At 44.6% G+C, this 20,567-nt stretch overlaps 1 protein-coding gene across 1 annotated transcript in view; it reads right to left on the reverse strand.

Annotated features, from left to right (window-relative positions):
• The window catches only part of FAT3 (FAT atypical cadherin 3), a 428,821-nt gene extending 412,869 nt beyond the window's left edge, over window positions 1-15,952 (reverse strand). The window contains exon 1 of the mRNA XM_062577955.1: window positions 15,819-15,952. The gene's annotated coding sequence lies outside the window, so the exon portion shown is untranslated. The remainder of the gene's footprint in view (window positions 1-15,818) is intronic.
• Between the last annotated feature and the right edge of the window lie 4,615 nt (window positions 15,953-20,567).

A 20,567-nucleotide genomic window follows, 5' to 3' on the forward strand; every position in this document is an offset into this window, starting at 1 on the left:
GTACTTTCATACTTACAACAGAATAGAAAGAATAAAAAAAAATAAGACAACTTGGAGACAGCGGTACATAGCCCAAAGTAGTTACAGATACGAAAGAGCAGGAATGTTTCCAGCTGGATGGTACTGGTCCACACTGAATACAAAGCACTGGTGAATACGAAGGGGGGAAAAAAAAAGAATCACTACAACAGCTAACAAACCCAGAAAGACCCAAACAACAGGACACTCCACAATACTGAGTTTCTTTAGAGAGACCACCTGTGCAACGAGGTAGTTCCAAAACCCCACGTAGCACCGGCTGCAGTAGCAGGATCCCACGACAGAGACGGATCGCCAAGCCCCTGCAGAAGGGCAACCACACCAAATCTACTCCTCTAAGCCTTTCATTAACTTCTAAACAGGGTTAACTTAACCTACTACCTTTATGGATTCACTTGATACCTTGAAGAAGACTGAACTTGTCTTTCAGTCACAGTGATTCAGTGGCTTGACTTTCATTACTCCTGGAACCAATGCTACCATACAACTGTGTATTAAATCAAAAATGATTTCCTTTCTGGAACTACCAGCTCCAAAATACAATTCTGTAACACATTAAGAAATTATTTTACTATATCATACCCCATTAGTACAGCATCAGTACATTTACGTGCCTCTAGAAGACTCTAGAAATTGCTTGTTTAGCTTCCTTTTCTTAGCCTGCAAAGCAACAAGATGACTCAACTAATTTCTTTACATTTTTTACAATTTGGCACTTGAGTCCATGGAAACACTACTTTGTTGCCATCTCCATTCAAATTCTGCCTTGTTAGAGTCTAGAGAAACCAATACATGCAGCACTTTGTATTTATAACTTCATCTTCTTTCAACTTACATCCTAGTTAATCCGAAAACTAAACAGCTGTAAAGCTCGCTGTCTTACTGTGCATTAAATATATTTATACATACAAACAAAGAGAAAAGTTAGATGATGATGTTCATTAACTCTGTGTATGCAGATAGTTATTTTTATTAAAATGTACTATTCAATTTAATGAAAGTTTTAAAAACTTTTTTGGCCAAAACCTACAAGTTTTGAGGAGCAACAACCATCTCTTCTCTGTTATTTCTTTTCCCTTCTGTTCCTTAAAGAGTAAAAAAGTAGAAGAAATAGAAAATGAGAGAATTGTATTTTCAATTTTTGAAATGTTCTTAAACACTTCCATTTGGGAGAAAAACCTTTTGTGTCAAAACCAAATCAAGCAAACAAAAATAAATAAAAATGCAGCCATTCCAAAGCACTTTCAGAACAATGGATCAGTCCAAATTTCTCCTCACAGTTTCCACTGAAACAGCAGATAGGATTCCCCAGAGTACTGTAGCCTTGAAACCACCAGTAAGCCACAGACCACTCTTGGCTGAACAGTACCAACACGTATCCCACCCGTTTCTGTCACTTTACCAGCACCCCATCCCTTTGCAACAGTCGGCAATTCAGCTGTCGCCGCAGCTCAATTGTTTCAAGTTTCCTGGACTGAAATATTGGTGTTTCAGTCCTTCATTTGACTAACAAAAGTCTGCATAAAAATCAGTTCAACCCTTGGCAACAGGAACGATCGGATCTTTTCTTTATATTGACACGTCTGAATTCCTTAATCTTTTTCCTCTTCAATTAGCCCCAGGGTGTTTCAAAGCAGCTAAGCTATATGGTTACTCCCCCAGATTTAACCTTCTCCCCAGCACTCCTTTTCGTACCCTTCCCTATACGATCACCAGATACACCATGATCACTGGCTCCTTTCAAGCAGTTAAAGCCTCAAGAGTCGTAACTTCTTCTACAACCACATAACTAAACAATGAGGTTTTTCTAGCGCAGAATGGAAGCATGAGAACGCTTCTATTTTGCCCTGCCAAACTCCGTTCCCTCTTTCAGTGACTTCCTCGTTAGGGACAAAGTAACTGCACTCTTACCCTTGAGTTCCTAGGAGAGATGAAACTCGTTTCTTCATTCTCTCGGCACACTGTAACTTTCTTCAAGTCTCAAACCGGAGCACCTCAAGCCTTATGCGCGCCCCCCGGTCGCAGCCCAGCGCTGGGGGTGGGAGGGTCCCGCTCGCCTTGCACCGGGCACGCACAGAGACAGCACCTCGTGCCAAGCTCCGTACTCACATGTGCTACACAGAATAATCCTGTATGGCCCTAACTAATCTGTTCTAGCCCCCCCAGACTTGAGGAAACAAACAAACAAACAAAAAACCCAAAGACAACAGATTTGGCTATCTCTGCATGCCAGTCAAGGGCTGAAATCAGCTACGTCTTTAGCTCCAAATCAGAATATAAGATGTTCTCTGCAATTCTGACTACGCATCAGGTATTCTTTAGACTGCCAACAGCTGACTGAATCACTGCCTCTGCTTCAGCATCTAGTTCTCCCAGGCTTGCTGTGTTAGTACTGCAAGTCTGTCCAGGGTCTCTCTCTCAGCTCATTGACCTACTTACTACCACAAAGGAAGATGTTAATAGGCTTTTCTTTCTCTTCTAATTTTTGCTATTCTTTCTAATTGCTGCTTCCTAACTACAGTCCGCTGCTCTGTAAGTTAAGAGTGCTTAGCTTGCTGAAGTTCTTCAGTCCAAAAAATCCTTTCACAAAACACAACACCCACATGCCTTCAATTGCAGACATCTTCAGTAAAGCATATTAGCAGCTGCTAACACCCTGGATCTTCAATGTAGAAGAAGCCTAGTAGTGACGTTATCTCAGGTTTTTGCCTGCAAAAACCTTTCTTTACTATTCTCTTTCATCAATATCTTTTTCTAACAGATGCCAGCATAGTGGCAGTTCCAGGGGTCATTCAACCCACCCAAGATGACAGGTGTGGAATTTCCTCTCACTTAATTTCAGCCAACTAAAAGTTGGATATTAATCTAAATTTGTTATCTCCATTGCCACTGCAGTCAATACACAGGGCAGTAGCACAACTCACTCACCCCTAAGTGCCTTTCCAGATACCTAGGGAAGAAGGAATCGCATCTGGATGTGTTTATTGTTAACCATACAGGGAATCTGTGCTACTAGGAAATAAAGTGCTGTTCCAGCCTAGTGCAGGTGGGATTCATTTATCTGTCTCTGCTGATGATAAGGAGCTCAGGACAGCTGTTTTCTTCACCAACTGGCCCCAATTCAGAGCCCAAATTCCGATAAACTGAGTCTCTGTAGAACAGCCCTGACACTCATAGGTAGCTTCTGACTGCCTGCAAGTCTGGCTTAAAATGTTCTTTTCTCTGGAGAAATGCAGCCTTTTAATTACTTCTGATTATTCTTATACTATAGTTAAGGATCTCTTACAGTGAACGGAAGGGGAGGAGGGAAATCCTGAGTTAAATCAGTACACATAGCACACCCCTGCTAATTGGCATGATCATTACCCCACTATCACAGTGGAGTTGGGCCCAGCTTACACCACGCATTGTCAAGGATGAGGTTATGGCCTGCACTGCAAGGGGGGGACTCAGGAGCAGCACCGGAACAAATCGGGATTTCCACTTTGCCACCATTCCCTATGTATTCCCGGCTACCCATACACATGGGCTTTCTCTGTGAAGAGTGCCTTAACTGGGGCAGGGGAGAACAAGAGCAAAGAGAGTCCCAAGGGGCTGAAATCACAAAGCTTTGTTTTTTTTTTTTTTTTTTCAAAGAAAAGGCAGCTGATTCTTGTTTCCAGCCAAACTAGATTAGCAGAAAAACTGCTGGCAGCAAAAGAAAGTGGATCCAAACACATTCTACACTGTGCTCTTCTGACTATGGCTAAAACCAAGAAGTGCATTAGATACTGATTTAATGCATGAAAGCGGTGCACCAGCCAGCCTATAGTGAAAGTGAGAGAAGATGACTATACTCAAAAGGAGCTTAAGGGGCCTGAAGTTCCAGCAAACTCATCCCAGTTTGGGTCTCTTCCTGAGCCCACCAGCTCTGTGCATTCACAATAAGTAAAAAGCTCCCAACCAAAGGAAACCATAATATTACCTTGAAGTACCTTCTTCCTCTTGGGTGAAACTATTGAGAATGGTCTACAGCTGATCAAAAGTTTTAAGGACAGCTGGATTCTGTAACTTGCTCTACCACTGACACTTGACTAACCACGGAGCAAGTCATGCCTCTTCTTCGATTCCTTCATTTCTAAAATGAAAATGAATAAGAATACTGCCCCTCCTCACACAGCCTTTTGAGATTTACCAATGAAACAAATCTACACATTTGTGGACTAAACCAGTATGCTCAGTAAATAAGTGCAACAGAGCTTTCTGAAGGGGGTCACTGTGAAGTCTAGGTCTGTACGAGATAGTAACAGTAGTTCAGTAGCATTTTAATTCATTATCAGTCATTCTTGGAACCTGTTCCTTTTAAAGGTGGTATCTACTGAAACACCTATATGCTAAATATCGAGTTGTGTTCTGGGAGTTCGTTAGAGAAAGTCATCGCTACAGGAAATCAGAATCCCACATCTTTGCAGTAGTACATCTGTTCTCATGTGAAGCACAAGTCTATCCAATTAAATGAAACACACTGGTTTCTACTAATTCTTTCCTAATAGATACAATTTGGGGAATTACTACTGAGGGTGAGACAAGCCTACCCAGCAGACACCTGCACTGAGAATTTCTGCCTGAGAGATTTTGAGGAGCTGTGCAAGACAAAACCTGAAGATAATGTGCAGTAACATCTCTCTCTTAAAGAAATAATTCAGGAAACCTTCCTAGAATGTAGAAAATTCTTAGTTTCAGGGCTTCCATCCTCCCCTTCAATTTCTTGTTTCACTGGTTGCACAAAAACAAGAATGGAAAAAAGGTTTCTTTGGAGGAGCTGCTGGTCTGTAGACTTATTCCTTGATTCTCTTAATTACTACGTGAGTATCTCTGGCTGTATTTGAGAGTCTGGTATTAAAGAGGAAGCCAAACACTTATATATTCATGAATACAGCCAGTGATGAAGTCTGCAAGGCTCTTACAGAGGAAAGAGTTACTGTTTTTGGAAATGGCAGCAAAGAACATGATTCTCATTCTTCTGACCTGCTGGTCTCCCAGAGAGCTGCCCAGTGTCAAGGCCAACCCGTGAGGGCTGGACTAGATGACCTCCAGAGGTCCCTTCCAACCTTACCATTCCTTGATTCTATGAATAGCCATGGAAGAGATGTTGTGGCCAAGGAAGGAAACAATAGAGGAAGTGGGAAAAAAAGATGTTTTTAAATTAACAGATTGATTGGTAGTTTGAAAACCCACAGTCTGGTGTGGTTTTAGCTTAATTCCATGGTTTTATTTGGCTCACGAAAAATAGCATTGATTGAAACAAAGGCTTTAATCGGCATTTGGGAAGAACAGACCAGTCCAGTCTATGAGACTTCCACATCCGTATCTCCACGACCTCCTTATTCCCCTTTGCACACGTGAGGTTAACATGCTGAAAAAAGCTATTCAACCGCTTCAATTTGAGAATTTAAAGCAGGGGTAGCCACATTATGCTGCGTGATGGCTGGTTTTAATACGCTGCTCTGTAAATACAGCAGCTCTGCAAACACTGCACGAACAGCCCAGCTGTTGTGCTAGGGTGCTCCCTGCCTCCACGCAGGAGATGAGTCTCAGCCTTACGTTCCCCACATCGCCCACCACTTCCTAACAGGCACCTGAAAGGGAGATGTTCTGAAAGATTTGATTTCTTTTTTCCTTTGGCTGTGGAACCTTACAATGATTTTACTACAACATACTTGATCAAATGCCATGCCACAGGCTGCTCTGGCTTTACAAGGCTGTTTTGATAGACCTACCACTGCATATTACTGTGGCTAAATCTACCCTAAAAATCCAGCCCTGAACTGTCATTGCTGTTACACTCAGAACTGTATAACCAAGTGAGGCAATTACAAGCCAGGCTTACATTTTTGAATATTTGTTATAGTTACCACTGGATACTTTGCTGTGAAACTTGATCAATGTGTTGATACATGCAGAGATTAAGTCATCCAGCCTCTACTGGCAGGGAAACGAACACTCATGAGAAGAAGTCACTATTCTTTTTGTTTGAAATTCAGAGAACCAGTTCTAATCTAGTTTCACTGCAGTAGATTGAAAAAGACTCCACAAATGTAGAGAACTACAACATTTTACCAGGAACACAGTACAATCCAGGACTTCTTCTAACCCCCAGGACCAAATACAATCGTGCACTCAGCACTATAAAGAAAACCCACTCAGAAAGTGTACCTTGAAGGTGTCCAACCTTATTATGAGTAACTTAAAAATCACTAAGAGCATCATTTAAACTCTGTAAGAATATACTGCAGTAACAGCCGTGTTCCTCAATATACACATGCCCCGCATAAGAATTCCCACTTCACACAGGATAACAATCTACATAATTTCTGCTTAACGACTCTTGCTAAAGCCATGGCTTTGTCTATGTAACTCCTGAAGCGTGCTATATACACATATAGATGAAAATGGCCACACAAGATGGTCATGAAGCATGCTTTGCTCATGGCTACAACCAGCTCCTTGACCAGCCATCTTTGATACGCAGCTGCCTCTTTGCTAGCCTGCAGCAGCTCCTGGCAAAGCCCCAACCACCCAGGGGCACTGTCAGCCACCAAGCACATTTGGGTTCCCAGACTCCTAACTCAGTGGAGGGCTGACCTCTGGCTATTCAGAGAGAGCACAAGTTTGGTCCTGGCGGCAATACCTGAGCAGCCCTCAGGATGAAGGACTAATGCATCCAGGGAAACTATCCAAATGAGTAAGGATGCTCCTAAGACTCCAGCAATCTAGTGGTGTAGCAATCAATGAGCAAACAAATGCCTTTTGATGGAAACAGCATAGCTCCCTTCCACGCTGACCCACAGACAAAACAGCAGCTGAGTGTTCTGCGAGAGAACAGCACACACTAGATTAAATGCAGGAAAAAAAAAAAAAAAAAAAAAAAAAAAAAAAAGAAAGTTACACACATAAGTGGAGATCATTTTGGGATACTTCTGATTCCCTCTCTTGCGAGCAACACTTCTCAGGCAGATCAAAGCCAGGCCGATACGCTGGACAGGCTAACTCCTTGCAAGGCACACTGTTCAAACAGACTGTGAAGGATCAGTTATATATGCAGAGTGACAGTATGCTAAATTTATTTCATAAATGCTTTGGCTAAAACAATACTTACACAGCAAGAGGAAACCAAGAGAAACCAAAAGGAAACTCCCCAAAAAGTTATTGAAAGAAGTGATGTGAACTTCTGCAATAAAAACGCTCCTTTAGACCTTTGCCCACCTATCACAGTAACTACTTATTCAAGGTTTCTGAGAATAGGTAGTAAAGCTCTTTTTATTGCTATTATTACCTTCATTTTTGCAGGCAGAACAACAGACTCACAAAAGGGAAGAGACATGCCCAGAGTTACCAAAGCTTTGATAAGAGGCAGAAACTCAATTTGATTCACTCTCAGCAGGCTGTCCTCAGTACATTAGCTCCCAGAATCTGCATGAACACAGACACACACACACAGTGTTAGGTAACAAAAAGCAAAGTCTCAAAGCACATTTTAGCACGTCCACCTATGAATACCAGAAAACCCCCAACACTAACTATGTCATGTTAAAGATGCTGAAAATTTCAGGTTGTTAAGAAAGCTACACACACACACACACCACCAATATGTCTAGAACTCCTTATCCATCCTTCTTCCCCTTTCCACTCCCCAGCCAGGTACCTAGTATATCCCATGATCCCAAAATATCCACGTTGCTTTACTCAGTCTCCATTCTCAGAACCAGCATCTTCCCACTGTTCTTCTCCTTGTCTTTCTCTCCTCAAAGTTTGTCAACTCATCCCCAGACAAAGAAGCATGCTCTATGCAGTCCCTATTTCTCTTATCTTCAATCCTTATCTTCAGTTCTTCCATACTCACAGTCCACACCTGAAAAAGCCAGCAGCAGGTCAACTGGTATTTATTAACATTCAAGAATAATTTTAGCTGTCACTAAACAGCTCTAAAGAGAGAAAAACTGTGCCAGGAAGGATGTTTCAGGATGTAGTGTCTGGAAAGAGCTGAGGATGAAGAAAAAAAGTGAAAAAGAAATGTAACTCTTCATTCTACTGCTTTGAGACAGTAGGCAGGCCTTTTCCCTTATTACCCTATGAAATTATAGGGAATAAATTTTCTCCAGCAGGGGCCTTTAGGCTGTCCACATCTATATTACAATCTGCTGGGCTGCTCCAGAACAGAGCCCAGGAATGCACTGCGCAAGCTCAGAGGACCAGCAACCCAGCATGAATCCAGCTGAAGTCACCTGAAGACAAACCACTGCCAAACAGATTCATCACATGTTGGAGAGAGTCAATTCTCACAGCTCCTTCAGCTGCCCACATGCCTCTCTATTCCTTCCTGACCTTGGGATGTGGCTGCAAAAACATAGAGAATATTTGCTTATACCCTTAATGATCTGTATCACATTGCTTTTTAGTAATGCAATAAACCACACCAGAAGAGCCTTGTGGGCATCTTAAAGTACTCCCTGCACAAATCATGCTGGGTAAAGAAGTCTCCCTGAGCAATACTGCAGTGTGAAGCGGAGGGCAGCAGTCCAACAGGCCTGAGGAAGGGCAGCAACTCAGGCTGAGGAAGCACCGGCCAACTCGATGGAGGTGCTCCAAAGCTCACACATCATTTGGACAGAACCATGTCCACACATAGAAGGTCAGTAGCAAGATTTTATAAGCAGCCTGCCAGTATTCAAAAGCAGCTTCACGTAAATTCACAAGAGCTGAGCTATTGTCCAAAAACACCAGAAGAAAACCACCAGTCCCACAGAAAAGGACAGCAACGTTCAGTATTGGCCACAATTAGGAGCAGATTAGGAGAGGCTGAAATACAAGAAACATTTCCAGGGCCAAACTTACTTTTCAGACACAAGCAAAAACGGGAAAGTCCTTTTTATTCAGACAGAGGAGCAGGGGACCTGCTAAGTCTTGCTGAAATCTCCAGCAAGCAAACCGCAGCTCTAGGTTTCTGGCCAGCAGCAGAGGTACTAGGACCCTCACCAGCATGCTGCCCCAATCTCTGCATCATCCCTTCAGTCAGCCTCCAGCTATTCAGTATCTAAGAAAATTGAAGCCTTTTGGCTACTGAAAAGTAGTGGCTGCTTTTTCACTCTGTTTGCATCCTGGCCCCAAATAAAAACCTTCAGCTTAAAATAACAATAGTAATTATTATTATTATTATTATTGTTCCATTCAATCCTTGAGCTCCTTTGCCAGAGAAAAATTTCCCTCTGGGTAGCAAAGAGGCTTTTTCTAGGCCCAGGCCACTACAATAATATAGACACCCACTATCAGGATCAAAGCAAGAACAGAAAACGGCATTTCTCCCCAAAGTGCAGGAACAAAGAAAAACCAAAGGAAACCAGCAATTAGGTTCTTTCAAAGATAATAACTGCAAATGGCAGTGTTCAAATTTTAACTAAAAAATATAATCACAAGCCTTTAGTCAAAAAAGGAGCCCACATAAAACCCCAGCTCTGGTTCTACCGACTGCCCGTCTCCCCACAGTATGCATTGCATTGCACTGGAAATCCGTAAAGCAAGGTCATTCTCTGCTGGAATGGAAGCCGACAACTCCACCTTGCACACTATCACTCTGCAAAGACCCAGCCATGGGAGCCAGGACTCAACTCACCTGATAGCATTAAGCACTGCCATTATTTAATCACCACTTAGAGGAAACACATGAAAGAATTCCAAACACTAGCTTTAGAATAAAAAAAAATCATGTAAATGTCAAAATTATTAACTAATCATTTAAATATGAAGAGTCAATAGATCATTTCACCCTGTGGCAGAACATGGAGACAGACTCTTAACACTCACTGGATGCCGTGATTTGCTTAAAAAATGCGGGACATAATCATGTTTAATATTAAAAAGATACCAACGCAACGTATCTGATAGCCAAACTGACATTTATACTGTCATTATATGCACTTGTCACTAAATTTAATCTGCATTACCATGAGAAGTGCTCAGATGGTTTGAAGGCAAATTGTAATGTATGTTCAATGTTATTTAGAAATATTAATAACCTCCTTTATTTTAAAATGTAAAACATTAATAGCTGTTCTGAAGAGGACTCACTTTTAACCTTTAACAACATTCAAGTGGCTGTAATTTTTATCAGATTGTTTGGATTTTGATTTAGTTCAAGTCCCGAAGCTACAATTAAACTTGCAGCTACCTTCTCTGACAAGGCTTCCTTCAGCAGCTGGAATAATCTTTGAAGTCTGCAAACCCACACAAGAAATGTTATTTACAGCCACTTTGCACAGTACAAGCAGAGACAAGTTGTTGTGCATTTCCAGAGCTGGTGACAGACCATTTCTCATCAGCACTCCAGGAAGTCATCAAAACAATTTTTTCCTGCCCAGATGCTCCACAGGACCCAGCTAAGAACCTGGAATGCTTGAGGGCAGGATCTGAAGAAACGCCCAGAACGGCCCTCAACTAACTCTCACTAAAAGTCAACGCTAAACCCCGCCGCTGACTCTCCTGGCCATAAAACTCATCTACCTGACCACACTGGAAGCCACCTGCCTGGAAAGCCCGATGCCTGAAGGACAGGATGACAAACCTGTGAGCAATCACATGTGCCTGCTAAAGCATAGAGAAATCTGCCCAGCCAACTGGGAGGGGAGGAGGATTTCAACACAGAGGAGCCACCCTATGCCTTGCCATCTCAGGCCTCTCAGACCAGCTCTCCACCTGAGGGACATTTCATGTGGGCAGAGGATCACAAAACCCACAGGAGAAACAGCAGGGCATCTACAAACACATTAACCGTCAAGGGATGATCATTCACTGATGTCAAGGGAAGTTATACTCACGGACCAAAAGCATAATTACTAGAGGCATCATCCAGAAGAAAGAAAGAAAATATTGTCTTCTCCCAAGTTAAGCCATTGGGTTTTTTGTTTGTTTGTTTGTGTTAACTTGCTATAAGTGCCTGCAGGGCCTGTACTTTGATTAGTTTTGGATGACTGGCAGCACTGGCACAGACACGTTTAGGTATAATTATTATAGCATCCAGGCTCATACACCAAAACCAGCAGCAAAATCAACAACAGTTCAATAAGACAATAGAGAATTTTCCAACACAAAACTCTGCATGACTCACATGAAGGTCTCATCTTGATTCTTTCCTGGAAAGAAAAAAAGGACTTTTTTTTTTTTTTTTTTTTTTTTTTACATCAGTGGTAGCCTTGGTACTCATCCTGTAAAACAACATTTCACCAGCTTTCCTATGGAAAAGCTTGCAGCTTTCCTATGAAGTTCAGCTAAAAACAAGCTAAGAACACTTAAGTTCTGTCAAACTGCCACACCACAACTGTAGTCCAGGACACAGAGAATCCTGCCTGTAGCTCCCAGGAGCACCAGCACTGACACCACTGCGGCTGAAGCATCCCTGATGATGTCCGTCCTCAGATCTAAACTCTAAAGAGAGAAATGGTCCTCGGGATTCAGACAATACGAAGAGTGAAGGACACGAATGGCTATAATCAACTCATTGAATTGCACTAAAAAGCAACAAAAAACATCAAGCTGGAAGCCTGTGCAGACCCCAAGCAGAGGTCTGAACAGCAGCCTAACAGGGTTTATTCTGATCCCTTTTCACAGAACTGCCAGTTTTTGTGTCGTGACAGTGTTAACAGTGCCCCAAATCTATTTGTCACTCATACAATTACACTGATTTTAATGTGAGTAGTATGACTTCAGGGTCTGATTCTACATCAATAGAAAATTTATCATTATCTATATTGAGATAAAATGAGGCCTATACACTTATATATATGAAATCAAGACTGCTTTGTTTTAAATACACATTTTCCCATAGGAGACAAGCTAAGAGACACTAGCAAGGTATGATATGTTAGTTTTCAAGACAGCGTCCTCTCTTAAGTCCCTTAAACCAAGGACATAAAGACTGCTATAGAAGACAGATTAATCAGTTTTGCATTTGTTCACATATTCTTTTTTTTTTTTTCACATGAGAACAAAACACCTAAGAGTAGGGTGAATGTACTATAAAAGAATGCCCAGCCTCAAGAAAGCTGTCTCTCCCTGGAATTAAAGGCATGGAAGTAAGAGCCCTATAAAAAGTTTCTTGCAGGAGATAACCGGCAGATCCAAACGCCTCAACCTCCAGTCAAAGTTTCTGTTGTACATTAACAAATCCTGTTCAATGCCACAGCATATAATAAACTGAAACAATACATTCCAGTTGGAAAGACAAATCTAACCAGTTTTATTACACAGCCATGACCTGGACCAGCAATCAACCTGCCCTTATTAAGTAGAAACTGTAACATTATGCACCACACAGACTGCACATGGTAAAAAAGTATCAAATACTTCCTATTTGTCAGCATCATTTAACATAAAAAACTGTCTGGATGCTGGATATACGAAATGTCTCTGAGAATAGCTCTCTTGATTGCCTATGCATAGAAAATTCATTCAATGTACACAAGCTAAGTAAGGTTAAAATAACAAAATAAAACAAGGATTACGGGACACACTAGCTTCAGCCACCGAGGGCTCTCTTTGCTGCAATCTTGAAAAAGTAATCTTGTTTGGTTCAGAGTGCCTTCCTGATCCATGTTCCTGGGAATGGCTGCAGACACGAGCAACGAGATAGTCAGCGTGTATCCACACTTTGTGTTTTATTTCCACTCTCATTTGCCCTGGTTTCCTTCCCAAGAATGCTGTGCTCATGAAAGGCACAGCTTGACATCCTGAGAGACTTACATCTCCTGTACGCCCAGGAACAGGCACAGACCGGGCAGCAGCAGCAAAGCAAGCCTTCCCTCCAGCATATAGCAGGATTAAAGATGAGACGGACTGAAGCTTTGGTCCATCGACATGTATGGCACAATTCCCACTGAAGTCAGTGTAGCCAGGATTTCACCTCTGCTGCAGCAGGTCTGACTCCCTGCCCACTCTGCCCACGCACTTGCTGCCGTGACAGTACGGGTGTTGGTAGTGCCAGCAGCTTGTGTGCTGCGAGCTGCAGGCAGAAATCAGACAACCCTTCACATAAGCAGTCAAATAGTCAGGAGACAGCAAAAACTTTAAGGCATTACCAAACTGGGAGGGATTCAAACCTGCATCCAGAAGTATTATGTTCTGCATTGGCACATCATGCGAAAACAAACCTTATCCAAACCAACTTTCTGTCCTTAAGAAAAACCTAGCAGTAAATACAAGTGGTATGAGTGCAGCTGGCATGTGTCAGAAGACATTTGAGAACTCAGCACACAAACACATCTGTAGTGAAGCTACAAACTCCTCCTAACAAGCAATGGCTAAACACCCTAACTCTGTTATAATTGCTCACTTCATTGTATTTGACACAATCCATCAACCAGGCTACATCAGGTCACAACAGCAGAACATGATGGGAGCAACCACAACAACAAAACCTGACACAATAGATGGCACTCATGTCAGAAGCAAAGCAAGCAAGCACTTAAGAAAACTAAGGGTTTATACCCCATCACTTTCCTGCATATACACAGTAACACTACTGTAACATAACAGTTCAGGAAAGATCCAGTGTGCCACCTGTCTACAAGTGCTGAGCGCAGTCCTTAAGATGCCAACAGATGCTACATTTTGTTAGGAATCAAGCTTTAAAAAGAAACAGAGCAAAAGCAAGGAAAAAGCCAATATGATTTGCTGCACGAATGCAAGTACAGCCAACCTGCTGATTTTCTACTACACTAGCACCACCAAAGGATCAGGCAGAGGGATATCCATAGTTTCCAGCCCTGCAGTGCATTAGCTCCTACCTGGCTCTCTCAACGGGACTTCAACGGTTTTTGGCACAAAGATCACGGCTGTAACTTCTTTCTCAGCAGCGCACTCCAAAGGCGGACTGGCTCCAGAAGGACCATTCCTTCTTCACTCGTGTCCACCACCAAGTTCTCTCCAAGCAACAGAAGTAACTTGTTGTTCAACAGAAGGAAAAGCTCTCTATGTCGTCAGGAAATAAATAAATAAATAAAATGCAGCCAAGACCTACCCAAGCTATTCTGTGACAGTTTGCATTCCCAGCTAATGCTTATATTCAAGGCACAATTGCTCCTGACCAGACACAAGCACTCTGTGAAACCGGACAGTCCGGGCAGTGGCTAGGAAACGGTGCAGCATTTCTCCTCTGCAATTGTCATAGCTCATGCTCTCTCGATTTTTAATTCTCTTATGAAATCTGGTTCAAGTTCTCAGCAAGGCGAAACAATTACTAAATGAAAGATAGTTAAAATTACTATGCCCAGGGAGAAGGGTTTTTTTCTTCCCCCTACTGGGCAGAGATTGGTTAACGATTCGCAAAACCCTGATCAAATGCTGCACCTCTCCGAGCCTGTCTGACAGCGCTGCAAAGGGAAAGCAAATGACTAAGAAGGAAAGCATTCATTTCCTCGAGTCTTTCCCTTTTAACCAACCTTGATGCTTTAGTGCCTCTGCCGGGATGCCAGCGTTGGCTTCCCCTTTATGTCCCATTTACTTGCATTTATTTTAATTGGATCTGGGACTACGGACACTCATCAACCCTTAAGCCTCCCAACAACAAAGCAAGGGCATGAAGCCACCACGAACAATAACAAAAAGAAAAAAAAAAAGAAAGAAAAAGAAAGAAAGAAAGACACACACTGATGCGTTTCTCGAGGCGGTGCAGCTCCCTTTTCCTTCTACAAATAATCCAGCAAGGCTCAAAAAAAGTGGGCAGGAGAGGCTTGATTATTTCCTTTAATAGCAGAAGTTATAGCCGGGAAGAGCCCGCGTTTAACCCATCCCCAGCCTAAGCAGGCTCGCTCCGACTATCTCCGCCACCAGGCGCACACACACGCGTGCACCAGCCCTTACACGCTCACTCGCGCTCTCAGGGCGAGTGAGCCGGCACGGCGGCCGCCCCAGCGCCCCGGGTGTGAGGGGGGCGGCCGCCCCCCCCCCCCCCCCCGACACCCCCGGCAGGTTTGGCCCCGGCAGCCTGGCACAGGAGCGGCGCCGCTCGCTGCACAGAGAGAAGGGAAGGCGAAGCCGCCCCCCCGCTACTGAAAGCACTGGGGGGAAAAAAGAGAAATAAAAATAACCAGGTCCTCTTGTGCCATCCCTCCCTCCACAGCCTGAGCAGCTGCAGCCAGTCCCCAGGCTCAGCCAAGAGCAACTGCAGCTTAACAGCAGCGGCACACACACATACACGCACACGCACACACACGCACTCCTTCCCCCACCGTGCAAAAATGGGGAAAAAAAAAAAAAAAAAAAAACAGGGAGGAAAGCAAAAATTCCCAAACCCAGCTCTTGCCTCCAAAGCGCGCTAAAACCTCCCGCACAGCCCGGCGGGGCCGCCGCCCGCGCCGCACCTTGCAGCGCAGCGCAGAGCGGCTCGGCGGCGCGGGGACGGCGCCCGGCGCGGGGGGCTCCGCGCGCCCGCGGGGGCTCCGCGCGCCCGCGCCGCCGCCGCCGAAGTTTTCCCAACTCGTGCGCGCAAGAGCGGGGCCTCGCTGCGCCTCCGCGCCCCGGCCCCGCTGCCGCCCGCTCCGGCGCCGCCAACTTTGCAAGGTGGAAAGTTTCTCCGCGGTTTGCTCCGCTTTGCCCGCCACCACCCCGGGGCACGAGCCTTGCTCCTCTCCCCCGCAAAAAATAAAATAAAATAAAATAAAATAAAATAAAATAAAATAAAATAAAATAAGAAAGAAAATGTAGTAGTAGTAATAATAATAATGATAATGAGCCTGCAGCAGGCTACGCACCGGCGGGCTCGGCTGCGGGCGCTGCCGCTCGGCGCCAGGTCTCCATGCGAGCGGGCGGCTGGGCGGTGCGGCCGGCCCGGACGCCGCTCGGGGGCTCGGGCGGGAGGAGGGGAGAAGGGGGCGATCCCCGCCCGCCGCGCCGCGCCGCGCCGAGCACGGCGCAGCCGCCCGGGAGCGCGGCCCGCGCCCGCCCCCTCGGCGGCCCGCGGGGAGGGGCGGCCGCCCGCGCCCGCCGCGCTCCGCTCCGCGCGGCTCGGCCTCCCCGCACCCCCAGCCCCGAGGGGAGGGACGCGCCCAAGGTCACCGGCGGCCCCCGGCGCCGCGGCGCACCCCGGGGGCGGCTCTCCGGCCTCCTCCCGCCCGGGGCGCGCCGATCCGGGCCGGGCCGGGCCGGGCCGGGCCGGGCTTGTTCCCTCGCACACCTTGGTCCTCAGGCCTGGAAGGGGAGGCCGCCTCCTTGGTGCCCGCCGGCCTCGGCGCCGCTTCTCCTTCCGCCGCTCTTCCCGGGGCCAGCGGTTTTCTCTCGGGCCACGCGCGCTGCCGGCATCCTGGGCTGTTTCGGGGGGCTGCCCTCGCCGCGCTTCGGGAGGCCGATGTGGCCGAGCGCGGGGGCTGCGAGGGCCGATTAATGCCCCGTAGCTGTCCGGGTTGAGATCCTCTTCGAGCGCCGGGGCAGGCGCTTACGTGCTAGAGCAACTGTAACTTGGCCATCAGCACAACTGCACTGCCGAGCTGCCCGTCTGCGATACGAACAGTCTGTCATGCCTAGCGTGCTAAAGCTACGCCTGTCCAAAGAGGCGCTCCCTTTGGTTTTGTGACCGAGGAAAAATATTTATTGCCGTATTTATTGATACCAAAGTTGCAGCTCTGCCTGCTTTAATAGGATGAAGGTGCCTTGTCTCTTCATCAGTTTGTTTCCTTCTCATAGCATAGGAGGTCAGGCCCCTGCCTGGCCAAACATCTGTCACAAACAGCACACTCAAGACAAAAAGATAGGTTCCACTTTTCTATCCTATGTTTGGGAAAAAAAAAAAAAAAAAAAAAAAAAAAAAAAAGTGGCCAAAGTCAGCTACTCTCTTCTTTGCAAGAGCTTTGAAGTGCTGCTAATTATGTTTGTTTTCTAGTCTGCTGCTCTTTTGCCCCATCCATGCCTCCCGCCTGGCTGCAGGTCACAACTGCTAAACCAAAGCACAGGTGAAGCGTGCAGGAGCACAGCGCCCTTTGCCCAGCCCCTAAAGCACTCACACGCACCCTGCTGCTCCAGTTTGGTGTGAAGTTTGAAAGAACAAATGAAGAAACAAAAACCATCCAACAACGCCATAGTAATCACCCAGACCAGGGTAATAATCACAAAGCACGAGAGCATGGTCTGCGCTGTGAAAAATGAGAAGAAAAATAAATATGACAACTGCCTGTAAAATTTACCAGCTGAAATTAAAAGTACCAATTTTCTTGCAATGGAGGCATATAACAAAAACCACCCTTGTCTAAAATGTACCATGCCGCTAATGATTTTATAGCCACCACCGGGTTGGGTTGGTGCTGGAAGGTGATCTTGTGCAAGCCATCTTTTCTGCCGGGTTATCGATTACACTGAAGAACTATCCAGAAGTCACATAGGAGATCGGAGCCTCGTTGTGTCAGTCACTAAACAAGCACGCAGCGAGCGGATGTCCTCTTCCAAAAAGCTCATAGTCTGCATCGACGAGACAAATTTAGAGTGGGAGGAAAATGTATTATACTACAGATGGTACTGAGAGAGAAACCGATTTGCCCAAGGTCATGCAGGAAGTCTGTGGCAGAGCCAAGAATTAAACACAACTCTCCTGAAAACCAGTCTAAAAATAGTGCTTGTTAATTCCACACGAACTACGGAAAACACTGATTACACAGATAATCATCTTTTGACCAGTATTGTGGAGCTATTGGGCCCTATTTTATTATAAATTTCAACTGCGCTAATAACTGAACAGTCACTTGCTAAATTTAAACATGATTTGAAAGTGCTCAAACCAGAAATTCCTATCGTAGGACAAAAAGCACTGGGCGGGTCGCATCTGGCCTAACGCAGAGGCTCGCCGGACGTGCGGGCGTCTGCCACCCCTCCCCTAGCAGGGCCCAAGAGCCCGTCGAAATTTGCAGCCTTCGGCTTCGGAGCGGGCGCTCCTGCTCCTCCTCGCGTGCTGTCCCGCTGCCCCGAGTGTCCTGTTGCCCGGTGAGCACACCCCTTCCCCAGATACGTTCCCATATGCTGCCGTCCTGTCTTTTACCCCTTTAAAATGTGCCCCGGACTGCAGACTCCGTTTCCGCCCTTGGGAAACCTGGTTCGGTTTTCGGCAGGTACCGTCCCTGCGTTCTCTCCCTATTCCCACTGCCTTTTGCTGTTTTTCCTAAACAATATTGAGGCTTCTTGTAGATTTATATATATATATTTTTTTTACGATGTAGAACGCACACAACTGCAAAACAACAGTAACATCATGTTGCACCCTTCAGGCACCCTTGTCACTTAGGAAAGCTATTTACACATACATTTAGTGCATGTTACAATGTATAAATGCTAATGAGTATTTGTAGAAGTAGTTAATTCATTTTCTCTTATTAATCAATCCTACCAGCACGGTAATGATTTTTGTTGTTCTTCTTGAACTATCTCCAGCAGGGAGTGAGTTCTGTTGATTAGCAGGACCATTTTGCATGTATATAACATTTTGTTCATCTGTAACAATCTCATTATGTTTTTTTTTTTTTTTCCTCAAGGAGGTGAGCTGTTTCCACGTTATGCTTAAGGAATAAGTAGGGCAGAAGGAATTGGGTTGTCTCCCATACCACCATTTTACAGTCATGTATCTGTCAGGTTCAGTAGAATTTATGCTGCCATGAAAGACAAGCGAGACCAGTACGGCAGAGATGCCCATGGTCAGGTAGCAAGCCAGGGCCAGTGAGAGGCAAAGCTCTTAGCTTCAAACCTCAGCATAGTTCTCTATTTTGTGGCTGCTTGAAAGGTAAAGAGCTAAGAATAACTATTGGAAATTCAGAAACTTAACTATCGTGTCTGATTAATGCTGTCACTATGCTCTGCAGATACAGATCAGGAAACAGCCTTTTGGTTCCCACTTCCCGAGTAGCAAGCCAAGATGATCGGATTCAAGAAGATGTGAGTAAACCACTGTGGCAACACAGTATTTTACTTGCTCTTTGCTCAGTAATTTACATTGAAATGATCATAAATAATTCAGCTAATAAAAATAAATGCGAGCAAAAAAGAAAAGGTCTTCCCAAAGATTCAGAAGACAGGAAGACTGCTTTTAGACCTGATGTTAACTGAACCTGGAGTGCTCTATTGAAGCTGGATCTCACCATACTATCATAAATTATGAAAAACTGACATTTCACTTTGAATTAATGCAAAGGGCTATTTATAAACTATTTTAGAATCAGCTGCCTGGGCAGATTAATACACATTTTCTTTCACCAGGCCAAGTGTTAGCAACACTGCTATTTTTCAAAACATCAAACTATTTGCATATTGAAAGTGTTGTTTTAATACAAGTTGTTCCAGAGGGCTGTTGTTAAGAGTTACTTTGGAAAGGTAATCAGTCATAATTCACCGGCTCCAAAATCTAACACGATTCAAAATGCTGCCAATGATTTTCAGTGCGAGAGGTTGCTCATTACCTGGGAATTGCTTTCAGTTTGTAGGGCCACAGGCCACCAGCATGGGAAAGGCCGGTCAGTGGATTGCAGTTGCCTTTCTGCGCTCACTGCTAGTGGAAGGTCTAAACAGAGAAAGTCCTCTTGGCAATGGGCTTGAGAATATGACAGAAGTATTCACTAAATTTGCTGAACTTTAGGTGTGACTACATATCAAAAATTAGTTTATTGGTGTTTTGTGTATTGGCAATACACACACACGGATTGGCAATGATTTTGTCTTTAAAAAAGGGGGATATATCGCTCCAAAGAGGCTTTTTGTTGGATTACTCTGTACAGATTAATGTTTTAGGCATCGGTTCTGCAAAGCGTTGTTTAAGGATATGCTTAAATACTTTATGGTTAGACTTACAAACCTGCTTAAACGCTTCACTGAACAGCAGTCTAAAATGATTATTTGAACTGTCATCCAGTGATCAAAAACTAACTAGTCACTTTTAGCAAAATCCGTGGTTTTCAGTTCCATCCTTAGGATCAGGATACTTTAGTATCTCCTACCCAGAATCTTTAATTTATCTCAAAGATAAAAAAAACCCACCTAAATCAGAAGAGCCTGCAGACTGATGTGAACAGATCTGCATGAAGAAGCACAGTGGTGCATTTCTCTTTGCCTGTCTGCTTCCCTCTAGAGAGGCAGCGTCCTGGTCATACTTCTGTGCAAATTTCTTGCAGCTCTTTATGTCTCTTCTCACTTCTCATGGTAGCAGTTAACACTAACATAGTATTAAGAAAGTTAACAAATTGTGACAGTGCTCATACAGTTCTCTGGAAACATGATGTGGCAGCACAAGACAGCTTAACAGTGATGACACCAATAATTTGCTTTGAGGCCGTTCTTTGCATTTCCTTAGAAAATGATTCCTGCACAAATGTTATTCAAGGGCATTGTGTGGCACTGCTCCATAGGGTCATCTTTAACAGGCAGTTTTGCAGCCCATAGGTGCTACCATGAGAGTAAGGAGAAAGGTACTGCATATAGTATATTTCTGTCTAGCAGTGCCATTCAAAAAGAAAGATCTCCTGTTGATGCAGAAA

This window comes from Rhea pennata, chromosome 1 (genome assembly GCF_028389875.1).
Source record: "Rhea pennata isolate bPtePen1 chromosome 1, bPtePen1.pri, whole genome shotgun sequence".
NCBI classification, from domain to species: domain Eukaryota; kingdom Metazoa; phylum Chordata; class Aves; order Rheiformes; family Rheidae; genus Rhea; species Rhea pennata.